The following is a 24,924-nucleotide window of genomic DNA, read 5'->3' as shown; positions in this document are numbered from 1 at the left end:
GAAGGGCCTTCCTAGTGTGTGGAAACCTTTCCTCCTTCACAGCTTCCTCCCAGAGGTGCAGGTCCCGTCCCTATTCTTTTGTCTCTGTTTTTCCTTTTAACTTTTTCCCTGCCCAGGTACGTGGGGAGTTTCTTGCCTTTTGGGAAGTCTGAGGTCTTCTGTCAGCGTCCAGTAGGTGTTCTGTAGGTGTTCTTCTACATGTAGATGTATTTCTGATGTATTTGTGGGGAAGAAGGTGATCTCCGCGTCTTACTCCTCTGCCATCTTGAAGGTCTTTTCCACCTTTACTCTTTAATGAGACATTTTCCTTCTTCTCTTAAAAAGTATATTAAAATTCTTATTTAAAACTTAAAACACACAGATGTATATTTCTGAATTTGGCATCTAAGTTTGGTCAAATGATAAGTGAAGGAAATTATTATTTATTAATAACTATGAGATTAAATATTTCCTTATTTGAAAAAAGATACTGAATTTCTCTCTCCACCTTACATGGTATATAAAACAATTTCCAGATAGATTAAAAGTTAAATGTGAACAAAAAAGCCATAAAACCTAGACAAGATGTGTTACCTTATTTCATAGGAGAAAAGGCTTTTCCAAATATAAAATATATTTCTACACACAAGACAAAAGGAAAATATATATTGATCTTACAACATAAAAATTGGAGGGCTTCCCTGGTGGCGCAGTGGTTGAGAATCTGCCTGCTAATGCAGGGGACACGGGTTCGAGCCCCGGTCTGGGAAGATCCCACATGCCGCGGAGCAACTAGGCCCGTGAGCCACAACTACTGAGCCTGCGCGTCTGGAGCCTGTGCTCCGCAACAGGAGAGGCCGCGATAGTGAGAGGCCCGCGCACCGCGATGAAGAGTGGCCCCTGCTCGCCGCAGCTGGAGAAAGCCCTTGCACAGAAATGAAGACCCAACACAGCCAAAAATAAATAAATTAATTAAAAAAAAAATTGGGGCTTCCTTGGTGGCGCAGTGGTTGAAAATCTGCCTGCCAATGCAGGGGACACGGGTTTGAGCCCTGGTCTGGGAAGGTCCCACATGCCGCGGAGCAACTAGGCCCGTGAGTCACGACTACTGAGCCTGCGCGTCTGGAGCCTGTGCTCCTCAACAAGAGAGGCCGCGATAGTGAGAGGCCCGCGCACTGCGATGAAGAGTGGCCCCTGTTTGCCGCAACTAAAGAAAGCCCTCGCACAGAAGCGAAGACCCAACACAGCCAAAAATAAATAAATAAATAAATAAAAATTTAAAAAAAAATTGGAGACCATCATATGTCAAAAATACAATAAGCCACAATAAAAGAAAAACCACAAACTGTGCATAATTTGTAACATATTTGGTAACCAAAAGAATAATATGGTTATTAAATCAAAAGCTTTTACAAACTAGTAAGAAATATAAATACCATAATAGAAAATTTTTAAAATAAATAAATAAGCAATTCATTAAGGAAAGAGTCAATTGCCCATATCTGAAATACTGTTCAGCTCTGTTAGTTAAAAAATACATAAATTTCAAAAATAATGAAGCACACTATCAAGACCCATTATATAGTTATAGTAATTACGACAATGTGGTATCAGCTTAAGGGTATATAAATGGGCTCTGGAAAAGAACAGAATCCAGAAAACCTTACTTCTACCATCAACTGATTTATGACAAAGGGGACACTGAGATGAAGTGGGATAAGTATGGTCTTTTCCAATAAATGGTATTGCATGACCTGGATATTCTCGTTGAAAAAAAAAATGTGTTTTCATCCTTACTTCATTCCACAAACAAAGGCTACTCCAGATGGATTGCAGATTTAAATGTGAAAGGTCAAGAAATAAAATAATTTTAGAAGAAACCAAAGGAGAATATCTGTGTGTCTTTGGAATAGGCAAAGATTTTTTGAAGAGAGCAAAGATCTGCAAATTATAAAAATTGATACATCAGATTTTATTAAGATTAATGTACTTCAATTTCATCACCAGGTACCATTAAGGAAGGAAAAAGGTAGGCTGCAGATGGAGAGAAAATATTTGAGTGCATCTGTCTCACAAAAGACTCATCTAAAATGTATAAAGAATTTTATAAATCAGTTCAAAAAGGCAGTTAAGTAGAAAAAAATGAGCCAAAGACGTAAATAGAAACTTCACAAAGAAGGATATCTAAATTGCCAGTAAACATATGAAAATACGCACTTTATTATGAAAACCACAGTGAGATATCACTAAAACTCCACCTAAAGGGCTAAAATTTAAAAAAAAAAATTGTTTCAAAGGTTTCTAAGACTCTCAAGTTTTGTTAAAAATTGACTTCCTTGTATTTCTTTTCAAACTTTTCTCTTCTTAGTATACTTATAAATTACGAACCCAAAGAATGGGAAAAGATTGGTTATATTTGAATATTCACAACAAAGGAATTATGTCTAATATTTTAAATTCATAATGTTACATTTAATATAGCACCATAAAATCCATGTCTAAACTGATTTTTATCCATGGAATTAGTTAAAATCTTCTTCTTAACATCAAAGTGAGTTAATGGATCCAAATGTCTGGTTACTAAGTTATTCAACAAGTCAGCAGAAGATCAGCTACATGTCAAATGCAAGATACTGTAGAACACACCCCTTAGTATAACTAGCCTGACAATTTAGGTGATCAGCCTCAGTTAGATTCTTAAAAAGGGGGGAAGGTACTGTGATAACATTTTAATTTGGAAAAGAATAGCTTTCCTAATCTTTTCCCACACATTTTGTGGGTATTAAATGGTATTCTTCAAACCTCAGCCCAGAAATTAAATAGTGCCTTGGGAAAGTTAAGGGAAGTACAGACAGGAAACTTTGACCCAAATCACTTTGGGGATCTTAGAATGAGGTTACCTGATAGTCTGTCCCACATCAACCTGGATGTAGGCAACCAAGGAAACCTGGAGGTAAGAGTGATCAGATCTCAAAATCTCAGAGGTTGGCTTCTCTGAGATGCTCTTGGTTCTGTTGAACATGGGTTGACCCCAAAACTGAGTGTCAGTAGGCCAGATAAGGAGAAATGGGGTAAACTGCCTACAAAGGCTACCAAATGAAAGTCATGGAAGACTCCCAGAGACATTATGTATGATAGTATGAGTAAAATAGGTGTCGAGATTGAATCAGCTAGGAAGAGATACAAGACAACAAGCTGAGAAACTAGAAGAAAATAACTATTTCAAGGGCTGTATTGCTATATAAGAAACCACACCAAAACTTAATGGCTTATTTGCTCACAATTTCTGTGGGTTAGGAATTCAGGAAGTGTGCCCTGGGGACATCTCATCTCTAATGTATGGTGTCTAGGACCTCTGCAGAAATGGCCTAAATAGATGGGGGCTGGCTGGGATTACTGAATGGGGTCATATGTGTCTGAGGCTCATTCTAGCCCAGCGTGTTCCTCAGTTCTCTTCCAAGTGGCTTCTCCATACAATTTTGACTTTTTCACTTCATGGTGCTCACAAGATTCTAAAAAGAAGTATATCAAGAGGACTAGCCCCATGGTGCAGGGCTTATTAAGAATTTGCTAGCATCACACTTGCTATTGTCAAATTGCATGAACTAAGTTATACAACCAGTCCGTGTAACCAAGTTACACAACCCAGTCAAGGTGGGAAGGGACCATACAAGATGGAAGGGGGACTCATCTGGAGATAGTGGTATGTTGGTAAGTATTTAACAACCAGCTCTCTGAGAGAAACAGCTCTGACTTGTAACATTTTCCAATTTCCAGGGTATAAATACTCCTACTATGGCCCATGAAAGCTACCAAAGTGATAAACCAAAATGACAAAACATGGAGTTGGGAAGAGATGTACACAATCGGCTCTCATAAGCTGGTACAAGCTGGTTCAAGCACAACACCATCTGGAAACCTAAACTGGGAAGGTACTTAGTGGGACCAAAACCTAGAGGAGCAGGAAGACAAGGAAAACTGATGACGAGATCAGAAGAGCTAGAATAAAAAGTGCAGATCTTTTCCGTCCATATCCCTCACTTACCTGCCCAAAGGCCACCTCTTAGAGGAGAGAGGTGGAAAGAATTTTAATTCTGAAAGTACGAACATTCACATATTTAAACCATTGCATCAGATTAAACTCACTGGATTAGATTAAAAATAGAGTACTCCCTATGCTCCAGTGGGATGTGGGTTTGTAACACACATCAGATCAATTAGGAAAAAAAATTGTATTTTGAATGAGGATTTTTATTAGAAAGGACAGTGCTTCTCTTATGAAGCCTAGAAGTAGTCCTGAAAGCAACATTTGTAATTCTTATTCTAGCAGGTCTGCGTTGGTGGTGGGCAGAAAAAAAGACTAATCACCTCTCTGAATAATAATGGGAATTAATAATTCCAAGGAAAGGAGAAAGTAGGAACTCTGAGACAGTGAAATAGCTCCTTCCTTCTTCATTATGAATTTACTTGAGGATTTAGGCCTCAAATCATGAGGTGTGCAATGAAAAGAGAGGTGTTACACATGCACGCACACACACACACACACACACAAACACACACACATAGCAATACATGACATTCCACACTTAGTCTTAGGGCCTGGGAGATAAAAGGAAATGATAGAGAAGATGTGGCAAAATAGAGATCATATGCCCAGTCTAGGGGGCTGGCCTCTTTCCAAGCCTATTTCTGCCAAGTGGATTGTGGGTTTCTGTGTTGCTTGATATTCTGCTTTCCAAGAGAACCTGGACATACAGATATTTAAATGAAATCGCCTGGATTTTCAAGTGTGTTCAAGTAACTCAATTAATTTTTTTTTTTTTTTTTTTTTCTTTCATCCTTCTTTTTTTTTTTTTTTTTTTTCTGGTTTAACACCAAATGGTTCCATGTTAAATGCTAAACCAAGTGATTTTGCAAGTTTTGGTCAACTGGTTTGACTTCTGGTTTAGACGACACCTCGCCTGAAAATCGACTTTTGGGTTTCTAAGAGGTACATCTATACGTTTGATCTAACCTCCATGAAAGTTGATAAACATGTGTGCCCATATCTCATTGCACTGCTAGGAATTAGTTAAAACTAGGTTTGGGAAACGGCATATTCAGTATCATTTTCACTACCACAGCCTGTGTCTTAGGCTATAGAAATATGATTCTCCTACTATTATTAAAAAGAGGCATCAAAACATATTTTACAGGAATACCAAATTTTAGGTCTATGGTTATGATTAAATGTATTTAATTGATGTATTAGGCACAGAAGCAGAAGTCCTTCCATACTAAGATTGATAAGGAATATTATGCATCAGCCCCATATTCTTTGTTATAAAAGTGTCACACAAAGTTCAACAATGACACCCCTGCAGGATCTTAGAACCTTGGATGCTCTCTGTAGCAGAGCACCTGCCAGAATAAGGCTAGTGATGGATCAAATCCCAACTCCAATATTAACCAATGATAGGACTTTGACAGGTGTTTCAACCTCCCAAAGCTCTATTTCCTTTAAGACAAAGGTAATAATAATAGCCATCTCAAGAGTGTTATTTAGAAGGAAAAAGGAAATAACAAATGTAGAGAACTAACATATACTAAGCACTCAAAAAATAACATTGTTTTTGGTGTTATTTGATTCTAGAATGTGTGGATCTGCTTTTGACAAAAATTCCAAACATTTTGATTACTCTAAGAATAACTTAGAAAATTATACTTGGCACTCAAATCACAGACAATCAGAAGACAATATAACTCTTATTTTTACTGCCGATGCTTTCCATTCTGATTTCCTATACAAACACCCCTCTCCCTCAAAAAGAAAAAAATAGTCTGCAAGAAACCCCTGTGATAAGGTAATTGTGTGTGTGTGTAACACATATCTATATTTTCAGACCATATTCAGAAGTTTTCTCATTTACATATAGAGTATATTTCTATCTGCAGGAGGCCAGTTGGACACTGTCTGAATTTGGAAAACCATTTAGGGAAACTCTAAGTTAGCTTAAATGTCATACAGTTCTTTCTGGATTGATGGGATTATAGGCTCTTTTGTTAAAGTTTCTTCTTTACACTTTTTTTTTGCATCTTCTTTTTTAATACAAGTAATATTTTTAAAACCAGGAAGTTACTTATTTTAAAGTGCAAATAATTAGCTTAAGAATGGTGACATTTGCAAGTGTTTCATTGTTCCTGATATGAATTCACAGAATTAAATAAAACTATATTAGTACTTGCAAATATCATTAAGGCATTCTTGGCTTTGATAATTTGACCAGGATGACCTTGAAAAGCAGACTGCAGTTCCTCTTGAGCAAAAGGGAATGAAAATTCAGGCCAGCACATTTACCTTGAATTGTATAACAACAATGCTGTATTTTTCTTTGAAAACGTGACTTACATGGGCTACTACTCAGAGCAAGTGTTTTAACTATCCTTGTTCATAACACAGTAGTTTAAATTCTGTGTCATTTAGCTGTTTCTGCGTAATAAACCACTCCAAGCTTAGTGATTTAAAACAATAGGGACATTTTTAGCTCATGAATCTCTGGGTAAGCTGGGTGGTTCTTTTGGTCTGGGCCAAATTGAGTTGATCTCGGCTGGGCTCACTCATGTGTCCGTGTTTATCAGGGGGCAGTTGGTCTAGAGTGGCCTCGCTCACATGCCTGGTGAGTGGCTGGCTATTGGTCGGGTGACAGGTCACCAGTCTGTCATCCTCCAGCAAGATAGCCTAGGATTACTCATATGGTGATTGCAAGGGCCCCAAGAGAGTCAAGCCTAGGCTGGGAATGGCACATCATCGCTTCTACTCCATTCTTCTGTTCAATGCAAGTTATAGTGCAAGACCAGATTCGTGACATGACAAAAGAAGCTTTACCTCTTGAAGGTAGGAACAGCAAGTCTTATTGCAAATGGCATGGATATACGAAGTAAACAATTGGGGTCATTGTTGGAAGGCAACAATGCAAAAGCATATGATATATGAAGCCAAAAACTCAAGCAAAAAAGGAAAAAATGGATAAACTGGATTTCATCAAAGTTAAAAATATTTTTGTTTCAAAGGATACCATCAAAAAAGTGAAAAGACTATAGAATGGGGGAAAATATTTTCAAATTACATGTGATACAAGATTTGTAACTAGAATATATAAAGAAAAATTACAACCACAAAATAAAAAGACAAATTAAAAAATGAGAAAGGAGCTAAACAGACATTTCTACAAGGAAGATATAAAAATGGCCAATAGGCACATGAAAAGATGATCAACATCAATAACCATCAGGAAATGCAAATCATGACTGCTATAAAATACCACTTCACCTGACAAGCATACAGATAATAATGAATGCTGGCAAGGATGTGGAGAAATTGGAACACTGATACATTGCTTGTGTGAATGTAACATGTTGCAGGTGCTTTCTGAAACAGTGGCAATTCCTCAAAATGTTAAACACAGCCACTATATGATCCGTCAATTCCACTCCTAAGTATATACTTAAGAGAAATAAAACATGTTCACACAAAAACTTCTAGATGAACATTCATAGCAGTATTGTTTATAATGGCCTAAAAGTGGAAACAACCCAAATGTCCATCAGCTGATAAACCTATAAATTAAATATGGTATACCCATACAATGGAATATTATTTGGCAATAGAAAGGAATAAAGTACTGATACCATGACAGCATGAATGATCCCTGAAAACATTATGCTAAGTGAAAGAAGCCAGTCACAAAGGACCAAACATTGTATGATTCCATTTATAGGAAATGTCAGAAAAGGCAAATCTATAGAAATACAACACACATAGATTACTGGTGGCCGAAGGACAAGATAAATGAGGAGTGACTGCTAACTGGTGCAAAATTTATTTGGGATAATTGATGAAAGTATTCTAAAGTTGATTGTGATGATGATTGCACAACTCTGTGAATGTATGAAAACCATCGAGCTGTGTGTGCACTTTGAGTAAATATATGTTTTGTGAATTATATATCAATAAATATGTTATTAAAAATATCATCCCCAAAACTGATAAAATAGGTATAGTCACTAAATATTGACTGCTTAAAATTAATAAGGTTTTGTGCTTAAGAGAGTGTAAATTAAAAATCCTATAGCTTTAACAGGGAACTATATTCAATATCCTGTGATAAACTGTATGGAAAAGAATATGAAAAAGAATATATATGTATAACTTTGCTGGATAGCAGAAATTAACACAACTTTGTAAATCAACTATACTACAATTAAAAAAAGAAAAAATTCTATAGCTTTAAAAACATGAGGGTGGTGTTATAATAGATAATTGAAGCATGTTAAAAGTCCTCCGAGGTTCAAAAAAAGAACTAATACTTGTTAGAAAAAATGAAGTTATGTATTTAAAATTTTTAAGTTAAAGTTAACAACTAAAAATGCACACACATACACACACACATATATATTCCACATTGGTGGAGAAAAATTTAAACAAACAAAAAAAAAATTAATACAAAAGAATCTGGAGCTAGAGAATTAAAGAAGCAAATGTCTGGTATAAGAATATAAGCCCCAATATATCTGTGATTATAATCAATATAGATGAATCACAATCATCTAATAAGTCAGAGATTCTCAAATTGCAAAATAAATAAAACCAAATAAACTTTAGAAACAATAAACCAATAGACGGGGGAGTACTAAAGCAAGGGATACACTAGGTTCTGGAGAAACATTTATAAGAAATCCACAGACAAGAGTTCAAGTACAATAATAGAGAAGATACATCATACTAATACTAAGTAAACCTTCTGAAATATCAGTATTAAGCACAAAGGCTAGCGTACAAGAAGAAAGACACTACGTAATACAGAAACAACCCACGGAGAAAAAGAGTCATGGATTCCTAATTGCTTCATGCTTCAAAAAGTATAGAAAGCATAAACTGAGAGGTTTATAATGATCAATGCACTATTCAACAATCATATTAGGATATTTTAACATACATCTCTGAGAAACTGATAGCTTAAACAAACAAAATATTAGGAAAAATATAGGGAATTCAAACAAAAGTAACATTGTTCAACATCAGCCTTCCCTCCCTCCCCAGGAAGTAACACACACATAGTTTTCAAGTATATAAGCAACAATTATAAATATTAACCATGTACTAAGCCACAAAAGGAGTGTCAAAAATTTGTGAAAAACTGACAGCATGCTGGCCACATTTTCTAATCACAATAAAGCTAAAATAGAAAAAATAACCAAAAATAGCTGACAAAAATTAGGAAATAATATGTTGGAAATTTTAAAATAACCCATCTAAGTAAGCCCTGGGTTAAACAGGAAATAATAATAAAAACTACAAAATATTTAGAACTAAATAGCACTGAGTTATTACATAACAAAATCTGTAGGATGTATAATAGGGTTGCTTATACTGGGGTAGGTATTTAGCTTTTAATGTGTTTACTCAAAAGCAAAAGACAGTGAAAACAAATGAGTTAATATTTTAATTCAAAAGCTTTAAAAAGAAATGAGGTACTTCTATAGAATAGAGGAACGAGAATAATAATAAAGAGCAGATCTTTCCGAAAAAATTTTTTAGAAATTAGAGAAGATGCATAAAATCAAAGGTTGAATATATTTCTTTGTGTGAACACATAGAAATTCAGAGATAATTACATATCGTAAGAGCAAACCTGAATAAAAGAGTAAATGTACTATTCTCATGGATGGAAAGACATAATAGGCTGAAAACATAAAATTTTCAAACCTTAATATATTGATATAATCCCAATATAATTCCATTCAGAATCACACAGGGGTTTTCATGAAATTTAATAAGCTCAACCTAAAGTTCATACAGAAAAAAGGACCAAGAATAACAAAGATATTTTAGAAGAAGGAAAACGGGGAAGGGGAGACAATTTATTATCTCAGCGAGAAAGAGAAAGGCAAAAGAATAAATGAACTGATCAGTAAATAGGATAGAAAGTTCAGAAGGGCTTCCCTGGTGGCACAGTGGTTAAGAATCCACCTGCCAATGCACGGGACATGGGTTTGAGCCCTGGTCCGGAAGGTGCCACGGAGCAACTAAGCCCGTGCGCCACAACTACTGAGGCTGCGTGCCACATCTATTGAAGCCCGCGCACCTAGAGCCCCGCAATGAGGAGCCCACGCACTGCAATGAAGAGTAGCGCCCGCTCACTGCAACTAGAGAAAGCCCATGCACAGCAATGAAGACCCAACACAGCCAAAAATAAAAATAAATAAAATAAATAAATGTATATATAAAAAAGGAAGTCCAGAAGCAGACCCAAGGTGACTAGATAAACGAGAGTTGACTTCAAAAAATGTGGAGAAAGAATAAACTCCTTGGTATATTTTGCTAACGTATTTCCATATCCACATGGAAAAAAAAAGTAAAATAAAATATCTACTTCACATGGTACACAGAAGCAAATTCCAGGGACACCAAATTCCATAATTTGAAATTTAAAACCTATTTTAGAAGGCAATATAGGACAATATCTTTATGATCTTGACATCCTGTAAGATTCACTTAACAAAACATAGAAAATAATCATAAATTTTATAGGGTATTGCAATTAATCTCAATTAAATTAAAATATTTTAATTATATAAAACACCAGTAAGCAAGTGAAATGGAAAGTCATCCACTCTGGCTATTCACATAAAAGACAAAGGTGTATTCTAGTACAAGCTTTTCTGGAGCCAGCCAAACTGGTTAAAAATTACAGATTTATAACTGAGAGCTGTGTGATCTTAAGCTAGTAACTTAATTCTTCAATACCTGAATTTCCTCATCAGCAAAACGGAGATACTACCTACTTCATAAGGTTATTGAGACAATTACTGTATTAATATATCCAAAATACTCAGAAACACCAGAAACAAAGCTCAATAGAGGTTAGTCATTATTGTTATTATCCAGAATATATAAAGAATTCCTACAGATGAGTAAGAAAAATATAAACAATCTCAGCCTTAACATGGTCAAAGCATATGAATATGCCATTCACAGAAGACAAAAATCAAATGGCCAATATACATAAGAATATCCTCAAGCCTCCATAATCAGACAAATACAAGTTGAAAGAACACTGAATTTCTAGTTCATAGCTCCCAGGTTGAATGAAAAACTTCTTAGGTCTGACAATACCAAGTGCTGGCCCAGTATATTATGATAGAGATATATATTGATAGAGGACACGTAAATTGACAAAATGTCTTTGGAAATGACTTTGAAAATACACAGTTAAGTAGTTGGAGATGTATATTATTCGTAACCCAGAAACCCCACATCTAGGTTCATAACGTAGAAAATTTCACAATGTGCTAAAGAAAATATACACAAGAATACAAAATTAGACTAGAGACCACCTAATTGTCTATCAATGGGAGATATAGATAGATATCTATATAGATAGATATATCTATAGATAGATATATAGATATAGAAATAGATTTTGAAATATTCAAATAATAGAATTTCAAACCATGATTAAAATAAATGAAATATAGTGCAGCCACTTTGGAAGACAATTTGGCAGTTTCTTACGAAACTAAACATACTCTTACAATACAATCCAGCAATCATGCTCCTTGGTATTTACCCAAAGATGTTGAAAACTTATGTCTACACAAAAATCTGCACATGGATGTTTATCTCAGCTTTATTCATAATTGCCAAAACTTGGAAACAACCAAGATGTCCTTCAGTAAGTGAATGGATAAATAAACTGTAGTACATCCAGACAATGGAATATTATTCAGTGCTAAAAAGAAATGAGCTGTCAAGCTATGAAAAGACACAGAGACACCTTAAATTCATATTACTAAGTGAAAGAAGCCAATCTGAAAAAGCTATATACTGTTTGATTCCAACTAGATGACATTCTGGAAAAGGCAAAACTATGGAGATAGTGAAAAGATCAGTGGTTGCTAGGAGTTTGGCGGGGAGAGAAGGAGGGATGAATAGGATTTTTATGGCAGTGAAACTATCTGTATGATATTGTCATGGTAGATACATGACATTATGCATTTGTCAAAACCCACAGAACCAACAACCCAAAGGGCGAATCTTAAGTACACTATAGACTTCATATAACAATAATATACTTATATTGGTTCATCAGTTGTAAGAAATGTACCACCCTGGTACTGGAATTGATATTCTGGGAGGCTGTGCACGTGTGGGGGCAGGGGCTGTAGAGGAACCCTCTGTACTTTCTGCTCAATTTTTCTGTGAACCTGAGAGGGCTTTAAAAAATAAAGGTCTATTTAAAAGGGAAAAATGAATGAAATAGAATTCATGTATTGATTTGGATAAATGTCCAAAATGTTTTGCGAGTGCAAAATATATTGCAGAATCCTACATTTAGAGTAAAATTATTTAAAAATTTTGAAAATTGAGAAATAACATTATTGCTTTAAAGTATACTTATGAAGTGTAATAATATGAAGTCATGCAAGGGCTAAAGAAATATCAGGTACAAGATGGTGGATTTTTCCAGAAAAATAAGAGGGATATGGAATTAAGGATGGGTACCCAGGAGTCTGCAATTAATATATGTCATATTTTCATTCTTACAAAAAAATCAGAAGGCATAGAGTCATAAAACCTTGCTTAAGTGGTTGTAAGTAAGACAATAAAAGTGGAAATCCTGGAATTGCGCCTAACACAAAGTGGCCCCTTACTAAATGTTCTTCCTCTGACTTTCCATCCAGTCCTATTTCTTCAAGGTCACGCTCCCTCTCTCTGAGGCCTGTGGTCTGCCTGAAGCAAAGTGAAAAGTTGGTTAAATGGAAGCAGAAGGGGACCAGGAGCAGCCAATCTAGACTCGAGCATCAGGCCTGCCACCAAGGCTCTGTGTGCCCTTGAGCAAGCCACTTAACCCCACACACTACTCTGAAATGAGAAGGTTGCGTCAGGTCATGGGTAGCACTTCTTTCATCTTTAATAGTCTATAGCTCTGTTAAAAGAATCTCACGGCTGCACTTAGGGGTCCCCCATTTCAATTGGTTAGAGATTCAGAGAATATTTGACAACCTTTCAAAACAGTGTCTGTTAACTCATAGAGCACCTGGTGGCATTCTCTATGATTGAACGACTCCCCTTCAGGTCTGTGCTGTGATCAAGACCAGGCAACTGCTCTGGTCTGAGAACCAACGTTTCTGAGGTGCAGGCTCTGTTCACCTGACACATGAGGACCCACATGATCTATTCAGTGACGTACCCACATCACCCACCACCAACACCCAATCCTCTTTCCTGGCTTTATCCTTTTTTCTCCTTAGCACTTCACACCACCAATATATTTTAATTTTTTTACCTTGTTTATTGTCTGTTTTTCCCTACTATAATGTAAGCTCCATGGAAATGGGCTTTTTTGTCTATTATTATCTGCCCAGAGATCTAGAATAGCATCTGGCTCAGTAGATGCTCAGTAAGTATTTGGAGAAGGAATGATTAAGTGAACACATTTGTGGCTGACTTCAACTTGAGAGTGGTCCTGGGACTACCATCAAAACCCCAAAGATCACTTTAAATTCTATCCACTATTGCCTGCCCTTCTCTTGTTACCTCATAAGCACAACATTAATTCTCCCTCGATCATGTTCTCAAAATACCACATATGTACATCTTGCAACACTTATCACATCCCATTTTATATTGTAGTCACATCATCTTTCCCCATGGAAACAGTAAGTTAAACTGGGGTCGGAGCAGTTTTGTTTCCTCTGCAGCATGTACTTCAGAATAAATCTTTTAATCTATGATATTATTATTGACATCCCTGTTCTCCCTCACTAGTTCTTTCTCTCTCAACCTCTCTCTCTCTTTTTCTTTTCTTACATATACTCAAAGGGCCCTCATCTTGGATCAGTCCAATAGCCCTCTCTTCTAATTCAATTTTTAGGTTGTAGTGAACAAAATATCATAAGCATGAAGAGAGTGGCCATTAAACAGTTCTGCCCTGTAATCAGGTAGTGATTTATTTACACGTCCCTGATTATATCCCGTCCCATCCTAAAGATGCTTTTCAAATCTTTATGACTTTCATCAAGGTTAGGTTGGTAAAAGGTAAATGTTTAAATGTAGACACTGTTGGTGAAGAAAATAGTAATGGACTCTCATGGACTGTTGCTGCACGGCATGTAGGATCTTAGTTCCCTGACCAGGGATCGAACCCGGGCCCCCTGCAGTGAAAGCTCAGCTCTTAACCACTGGACTGCCAGGGAAGTCCCAGGGTCTTTTAGCTTTAAGTTGTGCATATGATTCAGCTGGTTTGTGGGCACATGGTTTTCTGGACTGGTGGACATGTCCATCTCCAGACCCTCTTCCATGTCCTTCCTCAACGCAATCTCTGGTTGTCCCCTGTCACCACAGTGTCTTGGGCCGTTGGGAGTGAACCAGTCACTGAATCTCCATGTTGTAGTCCCCTCTACCACCCCTCTTTCTCCAGACTTCTTATATTGTGTATATTACCATTAAAAGGTAATTTTGCTCACATTTTTATTCTGAGAAAGAAGGTAACATTCTCTTTTAGGGTCAAAGACCTATAAGCAGAGGTGGTGGGATGCTAAGGGAGAAATTTGGAAGAAAGAAAGTGAGGCTTGATTTTGCATCTACAAAGGGGTGATGCTGGAGTCCATCACCACCCTGCCTCTAGGTCAGGTGGAAATGCCCCACCTCACACACAAAAAAAGATGTCCGACGCCAAAATGGACAAATACTGTGTGTACTGAAATTGCAAAGGCACTTTTTAATACCTTCTCTTGTCCATGTCTCTTCTCCTCAAAATTGCAAAGGAAAATTCCTTAGTAGGATTGGAACTCATTTTCTCTTCTCCTTTCAGGAAGATTTCAGGAAGAAGCTAGAGGGGTGTCAACAATTATCTGAGGCTCATTATTAAATTTTTAGGGAAGCTTTTCCTATAGAAGCTCCACAGAGCTTCAGCAGCCTTCTCAGAAAAAATTTCCAGTTTTGCAAACCGCCTGAGTTTAATAATGGAGGCAATTCCAATAAGAAGCATTCATTTTTATCTCTTTCATGAAATAAACAGAGAGTCACTCATAAGAGCCTTATTCAGGAGAACCCCACATAACCTAAATCCTTTTATCTTTCATTCTGCCCTAACCCCTCTGTGAATTTCTATCTCAAATAGGAAATGGAATACAAAAAAATCTGGATATGCCTAACTAACTGTACTTTCAGACTTTTCCACAGAGCTGGAGTTGGGGCTAGAAGGAAAATAACCATTAAATTATCTCAGTAACTTTAATCTCATTTTTCAAATTCTGACTGAATTTTACAGTGTCAGGAGGTCCATAGTAATCACGAAATACGAGTTCCTCTAAAAATAGACATTTTACCACATCTCTTTGGACATTAATTTTCTTTTCTCCAGGTAATAGAAAGCCCTATCATAAATAAAAATGTGCGTTATTGATACTGATTGAGCAGAAAAGCTGTCAGAGACACACCTTGATTATCTTTGAGAGGAAGAATCACTGTGAGGCACAAAAAGAATAAATACCAAAAGGAGAGACTCGTGCAGGTTCCATTTCAATAATGGAACGTTAGACACATCATTTGGAATGACTTTCCCATTGCAGACAACTTAAGACCTGGACCAAAAACATCAACTTAAAAATACTTTCATATGATAGTGGGGAATTACAGTTTCAATTGTGGAGTCTGCCTTTCTTCTGGGACCATTTGCCAATTTTGAAAGAGGCAATTTAGAGAATAAATTTGTGACTACAAAGGGCATTGAGAGGGCTTCTGGGCTACAAGTTATGTCCCATGTCTTGACCTGAGTCATGATACATGGGTGTTTGAGACATAATAAATCATTAATCTGTTTGTTTACATGTTATGCATTTTTCTCTATATATGTTCTATCTTAAATATTTTAAAAATATCTTTGGTATTTCATTAGTCCAAAACTCCTTTAAAGCAGCTGAGTTTCATGGGAGAGAGAATGGGGAATAATTTGCCTTTTATATTAAGCTAAGAAAATAAGAAGATGCAAAGTGAGTTTCCAAACAATCTTTCTCCTCCAGACTTTTTGTGTCATGAATATTGAGTCCTTTAAAAGGTAATTTTGTTTGCATTTTTCTTTCTTTTCTGAGAAAGAAAATGGTTTTGACCATTACCAGGTCAAAGGACTTAAAAGTAGAGGTGACAGGACCGTAAAGGGGGAACTTAGAAGAAAGGAAGCCAGGCTTGATTTTGCTTCTAGAAAGGAATAATGCTAGAACCTATCACCACCCTGTCTCTAGGTTAGATGGAACCAGCCTGGGGGAAAAAAATGTCTGCTGCCAGAATGGGTGCTGAGCTTTATTCCAGCTCCTGGAATAGAAGATGCAGCCAGCATCATCCAGGTGCAGCCTGCCTTGGCCAATCTGTTATCTGTGTTCCACCACCCCTTTGGCTGGTCATCTGGGCCACTCTCTGAGAGGGAGCCTCATTCATTCCAAATTTCAGAACGGCCTTTTGCCAGTTCTCTTGGCTGTTCTGGATGGAGACTTGAGTTCTGAACTGTGCAGATGGACAGTACACATTGATGGACCCCGAGCTTGGGATTGGGAGAAGGGGAACTGAAACAGGACTGGCCATCTTTAATATGTATAAATTGTGGGGGTAGACCAGATGTTCCCCAAGTTCTCTTCTTTATAACTTTATGACCTTTCACAGTCCTGGCTTCTTCCTACCACCACTTTTCCTTCCCTATCGTCACTTTTCTTCTTTTTCTTTTTTTAAAAAAATATTTATTTATTTATTTATTTGTTTGTTTGTTTGGCTGTGCCGGGTATTCATTGCAGCACGTGGGATCTTCGTCGCAGCATGCATGTGGGATCTAGTTCCCCGACCAGAGATCGAACCTGGGCCCACCGCATTGGGAGCGCAGAGTCCTACCCACTGGACCACCAAGGAAGTCCCCCACCTTTCTTTTTCTTCTCAACTTTCTTTACCTCATGTAGGGTTAAAGTTGGAGATCCTCAGTAAGAATTGACAGAGTTGATTCATTAACATATATTTGGTTTTTCCCCACTTCAGTTTTTGTTACTCTATTTAAGGGACTCCTTCTAAGACATAGTCAGCAGCTGACTTAGTCCCTGAGAAATGTCAAATGATCCATTTCCAAGTGGTAACCTTTCCAAATAATAAAACTTATTGAACTATAATCATCAGAGGTGGATTATTTGTGGTTGTCTTTATTAATTTAAATTTAACCCTTGAAAAATAGCAATAACTTGGGGGGGATTAGAGAGTATGTCTAATATTTACCACTGAAAGTAAGTGTAAAGTTATCTCATTTCCCTGCATTTGTCAGGTTTGTATTCTGAAGATAATTGCATTGAGCTCTGATAATTAACAGCAATGTTATGAGTCAATCAGAGTTATGTCATCATTGTTGTGTAGTTATGGAAGATGAAGATTCAATTTAACAAATATCCATCTAGGACCTGCTATGACACTATGCTAGCCACTGCCACAAGATAAACGAAGCAGACCTTCCCTTTTAAGGAGAGAAACACCTACACATTTAACAATAAAATTAAGTGATAAGCATTTGCTATATAAGTTATATGAAGAAAATAGTAAGAGAGCCTGAAGAAGGGAATGATTGAGCCTTCTCTGTGTGTATGTTGCAGAAGGCATGGATCAGCCTCAAGGTTGGTTGTCAACATACATTTATTGAGATATAAATTGATTAAGCTTTGGTTGAATGAATAAAAAGATTTATTGAGGCATAACTGACTTATGAAAAATATGAAGGAAGTAAAAATGTTGTTAGCCAAATGGTGCCAGGAGCTGGAGGATGATGGTGTAACCCTACAAATATTTGGAGATATTAAAAACTTGGTAAAGAGACATGTTTAATGAAAAATTTAGTAGATATAAGTTGAAATACTGCCAAGAATATTCCCTACATATCTGAAACAAATATCTAAACATGCTGTCATAAAACCATAGCATTTCAGAGCAAAGGAACTTAGAGTTCGGCTCAACCAAATTTTGTTTTACAGAAGAGGACACTAATACCCAGATAGAATAAATAAGAGGTGCAGGAATTAAGCCACATGGAGAAGTAGAAAAATACACTTTCATAAATTATTTTAAATTAGATCAAGGTGATTTCTGCTTTTTTATTCCCTTTGCATTGCTGATAACAGTTTTATAAATGTTGTATGGTATTCCCAGCAAAAAAACTGCTGCTAAAGCTATTTCTTTGACAATATTTCATGGATGAGCAGTGGAGCACTTATGTTGGTATCTAAAATTCCCACTCTCTTTTGCAAGCGTATATCTCATTAACTTTTGCATTCAGAATCATATAATTGGCATAAAGGTCACAAAAGTCCAAAGCAAAATACCATTTACCCACCAGTAGCTTTCTATAATTTTGAAAAAAAAAAACTGAATAAATAAGAGGGGAAAAGAAACTTCTGGTTGCCAGGTTATATAACAAGAAAGATAATATCTCTGTTTTGCTTTGCATGTAATTCTGCTGTTACCAGATGGAATTTTGATTGCAAGTACTCTATTAGCACATTTTGTCATGGTTTATCTGACACCTGGAAACAAACTTGGACAACCTGTTTCCCTAAATATGGGCCCTCTATCTATACACCTTCTAGAATGCTACACTGTCCCAGGCCCTTTGCTATGGACTGATGATTTTTTAGAAGAATAGTTCATAAGGCACAGTGTCAGTTATGTCCAGTGGTCTCCAGAATGACCTTAACTGTGTCTCTATCAGTAAGACAAAAGCCCCACAAAATAAGTCCATACCCCCAATTCATGCCTATTACAAATTACCAACATTTACTAGTGTATTAATATAACACATGACTTTTTAAATAAACACAAAAATAGAAATGTTAAAAATTAGATAAAAACAAATACCAACAGAAATGTAGTATTTTCTCACTGCGTTCTACCAGAGAATCTCACAGACCCCTGGGGAGGAGGTTCTTCCCCTGGTACCTGCTGTTAGAAAGAAGTTAGAAGCATTGACTCTCCAACTACATTGTAAGTTTCTTGGAGTGATGAGGCCTCGTCTTATCTTGATTTTTCTCTGCATCTCCATAAAAAATATCTAGCACAGATGCTTGTGCCTCATTGGTACTCAGTTCTTCTGAGAAGAGATTTCACATATAGACTTACTTTGCATTGATGGACAAGAGGATGGATTGTAAAGAAAAGGTCTTAAAGTCTTCAAGTATTTGGTTGGAGCTGGGTTTTTACACAGAAGACATACTTAGATGCCTGAGGCTGGGTGAGTGAATGGTTTTATTTTCAGAGCACTGCAGTGTGTATTGCCTTTCTGTGGGTACAATTTGCTTTCCCCAGAAAACTTTCAACACAGTTCCTTTTTAATGTGCTTTAACTTCAAAATCCAGGGAATTATATTTCAGAAAACACCATTTTTCAGTCTAGTAGATTAAAAAGGCCATTAAACCTGCCATATTCTTTTCACTCTCTTACTCTCTCAAAAAGCAGGGAAGGGATTATACAGTAAAGATGCTTCACATTGACAATAATTCATAAGATCTTTCTTCACCAGGAAATGATTTTGTGGCTTCCAGATTATTTTTAGTCATATAAATAATTTCTCATTTTATTAAGGCAGACATTTATTTTAGTCATCTGTGACAAACTATGAGATGTCTGTTTCATCAGCCCTAGAGGTGACAAATCTAGATAGATGTCTTTAAAAGAATAAAGCTTAAAAACAAAAATAGCCCAAACGTAATAGGCATTGTTCCTGCATTAGGTGATTCATTCACACACCGATTCATAATTTTAAGCACCAACTGTGTGTCAAACTCTGGACTACTTCCCAATTAACCATTAACCTTTGAGAGCACAAGGATACAAACAATCTAGCTCTAGAAGAAACAATTTACCGAAATAGGAAAAAGGAAAATGCATACAGTGAGTCAAACCTCTACCATTACCTTCCCTCTCTATGTGCTAGATGTGTTTCCTTTTATCTTTAACAGCAGAGGAAACCTCTTAGGCACAGGCTCTCCTCGGCTTATGTCTCCTTGCCAAGAACACAATGGAAGACTGGAGAAGCAGAGGGTTAGAACAGTAAACTTGAAAAGGTCATAAAGTGCAATCTCCATTTTTTATGCTCTGTAAAATGTAGTCTTCATCTGTGGAACAGAGCTCATGGGAGGGTTTCCTCTCCAGGATCAGCTGGCAAAAGACAGCCCTTTATGCAATAGCTTCCATTCTCTCACCATTTGTTTTCTGCATATTTCAGCAATTCTATCTTATCTCCATAAGGGTCATTTTCCAAAAAACTTCTCAGAACACTGGGAGCAAACAGTCTATCTGAACTCTAATTTACTCATTAAACACATATTGGGGGCATGTTATGTGTCATTCCATGAACTGTACTAGTACCTAACTATATGCTATCCTTAACATGTACATACTATGGAGGAGATCCACAGCCCATTCAGGGAAGAAGAATGATGTCTATTATTATTTACTTAAAAAATATATATATATATATATTTTAATTTGTGTAAATCATAAAACATTCAAAACAAAAGTAGAAAATTCAAAAGAATTGACCAAAAGAAAAGAAATCCTCCAGAACTAATAAGCAATTATAGCAAGTTTGCAGGATATAAGGTACATTAGTTTGCTCTGGCTGCCATAACGAAATACCACAGACTGGGTGGCTTAAACAACAGATATTTATTTTCTACAGTTCTGGAGGCTGGAAGTCCAAGATCAAGGTGCCGGCAGGATTGGTTTATTCTGAGACTGCGCTCTTTAACTTACATAGGGCCACCTGTTTGCTGCATCCTCACATGGTCTCTCCTCTGTGCACACACATCCTTGGAGTCTCTCAGTGGGTCCAAATTTCTTCTAAGCGCCATTAAAGAGGTAATTAAGTGAAAATGAAGTCTTTAGAGTTGGCCCTAAACCAATCTGACTGGTGTCCTTACAAGAGGAGATTATGGCATCTGGAGAGACACCAGGGCTGTGCATTTACAGATGAAAGACCACAAGAAGACGCAGCAAAATGGCGGCCATTTGCAAGCCAAGGCAAGAGGTCTCAAAGGAAAGCAACCCTGCTGGCACCTTGATCTTGGATTTCCAGGGTCCAGAACTATGAGATAATAAATATCTGTATTCTAAGCCACCCAGTCTGTGGTATTTTGCCATGGCAGCCCTAGTAAAGTAACATAATAGCCAACACAATATTGAAGAAGTAAAACAAAGTCAGAGGACTGCACTGCAGCACTATTTACAATAGGCAGGTCATGGAAGCAACCTAAATGCCCATCGACAGGCGAATGGATAAAGAAGATGTGGTACATATATAGAATGGAATATTAGCCATAAAAAGGAACAAAACTGAGTCATTTGTAGAGACGTGGATGGACTTAGAGACCGTCATACAGAGTGAAGTAAGTCAGAAAGAGAAAAACAAATATTGTATATTAACGCATATATGTGGAATCTAGAAAAATGGTACAGATGAACCAGTTTGCAAGGCAGAAATGGAGACACAGATATAGAGAACAAACGTATGGACACCAAGGGGGGAAAGCGGTGGGGGGTGGTGGCGGTGGTGGGATGAATTGGGAGATTGGGATTGACATATATACACTAATATGTATAAAATAAATAGGTAATAACCTGCTGTATAGCACAGGGAACTCCACTTCACTGTACAGTAGAAACTAACACAACATTGTAAAACAACTATACCTCAACAACAAAATAAATAAATAAAAATTTTAAAAAGTACTAAAAAAAATTTAAAAATTATAAAAATAAAACAAATCAGAGGACTGACTACCTGACTTCAAGACATACACTAAAGTTACAGCAATAAAGACAGTGTGGTATTGGTGAAAGAATGGACAAATAAGTCAATGCAACAAAACAGAGAGCCCCAAAATCAATAAACACGGATATAGTAAATTGATCTTTGACAAAAGAGCAAAGGCAATTAAATGGAGAAAAGATAGTCTCTCCAACAAATGGTACTGGAACAACTTGATATCCATATGCAATAATAGGAAAGAAAAGGAAGGAATTTGTCACAGACCTTAGACTCTTCGCAAAAATTAACTCAAAATGAACTTAAGTGTAAAGTGTAAAACTATGAAACTCCTAGATTATGTAAGAGAGAATCTAGATGACCTTGGGTTTGGTGATGACTTTTTAGATATAGCACCAAAGGCTTGAGCTATGAAAAAAGAATTGATAAGCTGAACTTCATTAAAACTTAAAACTTAAGCTCTGTGAAAGATACTGTCAAAAGAATAAGAAGACCAGCCACAGACTGGGAGAAAATATTTGCAAAAGACATACTGATAAAGGACTGTGATCCAAAATATTCAAAGAACTCTTAAAACTCAAAAATAAGAAAATGAACTACATGATTTTAAAATGAACAAACGATTTAAACAGAAAGAAAACCACCTCAGGAGAGTATATACTGTAGGATTCTAACCATAAGACATGCTGGAAAAGGTAAAACTTTGGAGACAGTAAAACGATCTGTGATTACCAGGGGTTTGGGGACAGGGAGGGATGAATAGGTGGAGTACGGGGGACTATATGGCAGTGAAACTATGCTCTATGACACTGTAATTATGGATACATGTCATTATATACTTGTATAAAATCCACATAACATCCAACACTGAGCGTGAACCCTAATGTAAACTATGGACTTTGGTTGATAATAATGTGTCAGTGTTGGTTCATCAGTTGTAACAAATGTATCACTCTGATGTGAAATCATGAAGGTGGGGGAGATTGTGTGTACTTGCGGTAAGAGGGTAAATGGGACAACTCTATACTTTTCATTCAGTTTTGCTGTTAACCTAAAACTGCTGTAAAAAATAAAGTCTAAATATTTTTTGAAAGTCAGTTTCTTGTTCCTCCAATCCCCACTAACATTTGAAACATAAACAAGGAATTACAAAATTTTCTTGAATCTTCTTCCAATTAAATATGCAAGTACAAAATACACACACCCACACAAAGTTTATCTACACAAATGAGATCAGTCAATGCAACTGATCTGCACCCTGCTTTAATCATTTATTAATATATTTTGAAAATCTATTAATAATACTAGATACAAATGTAGCACACTTTTGAAATCTGTATAGAATTTTGTTGTTTGGATGTATTATATTTTATTTAACCAATACCCCATAGATTATATTTATGTTGATTTTTTAAATGTTAATAATTATATTCCATATCATGGTGTAGTTCTGAAAGAATGTCCCTGGGGCAAATTCTAGTAATGGAATTGTTGGGTGAAAGGGTATGTAAATTTAAAATTGTTTTAGATATTGCCAAATCACTCCCCGAAATGGTATAGTTTGGACTTCAATCAAACGAGAGAGCCCATATTCCAAGATCTTTGTTGGAATTATTTTACCTATATCAATTGTATTATCAATGATATTCACTTTTTCCAATTAGATAGCTGTAAATGCTATCTAATTTTATTTTTATTCATTTAAAACAAGTGAGGCTGAGTACTTTTATGTTTATTAGTAGCTTATCTTATTTTCTGCAAAATAATTACTTAATATATGAGAGGAATATTTAATAATTAAATATTATTAATCATTTAAATCATTTTTACAAGACTATTGTATATATTGCAAACATTTTATGCACTTTATTTTGATTTTCCAATATCACTATGTTTTGCCATGATCTAGATTTAATTTTTTTATCTGTGAATTATTTTTTATTTGGTTACCACAAAAACATCATATTAATATGTCTATTATCAACTAACATCATGAATTTTATTTTTATTTTTATTTTTTATGTCTAAAACTGCTTTTTTTTTTAATAGAGCAGGTTTTTATTAGTTATCCATTTTATACATATTAGTGTATATATGTCAATCCCAATCTCCCAATTCATACCACTCCCCCTTTCCTCCCTTGGTGTCCATACATTTGTTCTCTACATCTGTGTCTCCATTTCTGCCTTGCAAACCATTTCATCTGTATATTTTTCTAGATTCCACATATATGCATTAACATACGATATTTATTTTTCTCTTTCTCACTTACTTCACTCTGTATGACAGTCTCTAAGTCCATCCACGTCTCTACAAATGACCCAATTTTGTTCCTTTTTATGGCTGAGTAATATTCCATTGTATATGTGTACCGCAACTTTATCCATCCATCTGCCAATGGGCACTTAGGTTGCTTTCATGACTTGGCTATTGTAAATACTACTGTAATGAACATTGGGGTGCAAGTGTCTTTTTGAATTATAGTTTTCTTTGGCTGTATGCCTAGTAGTGGGATTGCTGGATCATATGGTAATTCTATTTTTAGTTTTTTAAGGAAGCTCCATATGGTCTCCAGAGTGGCTGTATCAATTTACATTCCCACCAACACTGCAAGAGGGTCCCCTTTTCTCCATACCCTGTCCAGCATTTGTTTTTTGTAGATTTTCTGATGATGCTCATTCTAACCAGTGTGAGGTGATACCTCATTGCAGTTTTGATTTGCATTTCTCTAATAATTAGTGATGTTGAGCAGCTTTTCATGTGCCTCTTGGCCACCTGTAAGTCTTCTTTGGAGAAATGTCTATTTAGGTCTTCTGCCCATTCTTTGACTGGGTTGTTTGTTTTTTTTATATTGAGCTGCATGAGCTGTTTATATATTTTGGAAATAATCCTTTGTCTGTTGATTTGTTTGCAAATATTTTCTCCCATTCTGAGGGCTGTCTTTTCGTCTTATTTCTGGTTTCCTTTGCTGTGCAAAAGCGTTTAAGTTTCATTAGGTCCCAATTGTCTATTTTTGTTTTTATTTCCATTACTCTAGGAGGTGGGTCAAAAAAGATCTTGCTGTGATATATGTCAAAGAGTGTTCTTCCTATGTTTTCCTCTAAGAGTTTTATAGTGTCCC

The sequence above is a fragment of the Balaenoptera musculus genome, chromosome 11, assembly GCF_009873245.2.
Source record: "Balaenoptera musculus isolate JJ_BM4_2016_0621 chromosome 11, mBalMus1.pri.v3, whole genome shotgun sequence".
Lineage (NCBI taxonomy): Eukaryota > Metazoa > Chordata > Mammalia > Artiodactyla > Balaenopteridae > Balaenoptera > Balaenoptera musculus.
Note: the sequence above shows the minus strand (reverse complement) of the source record.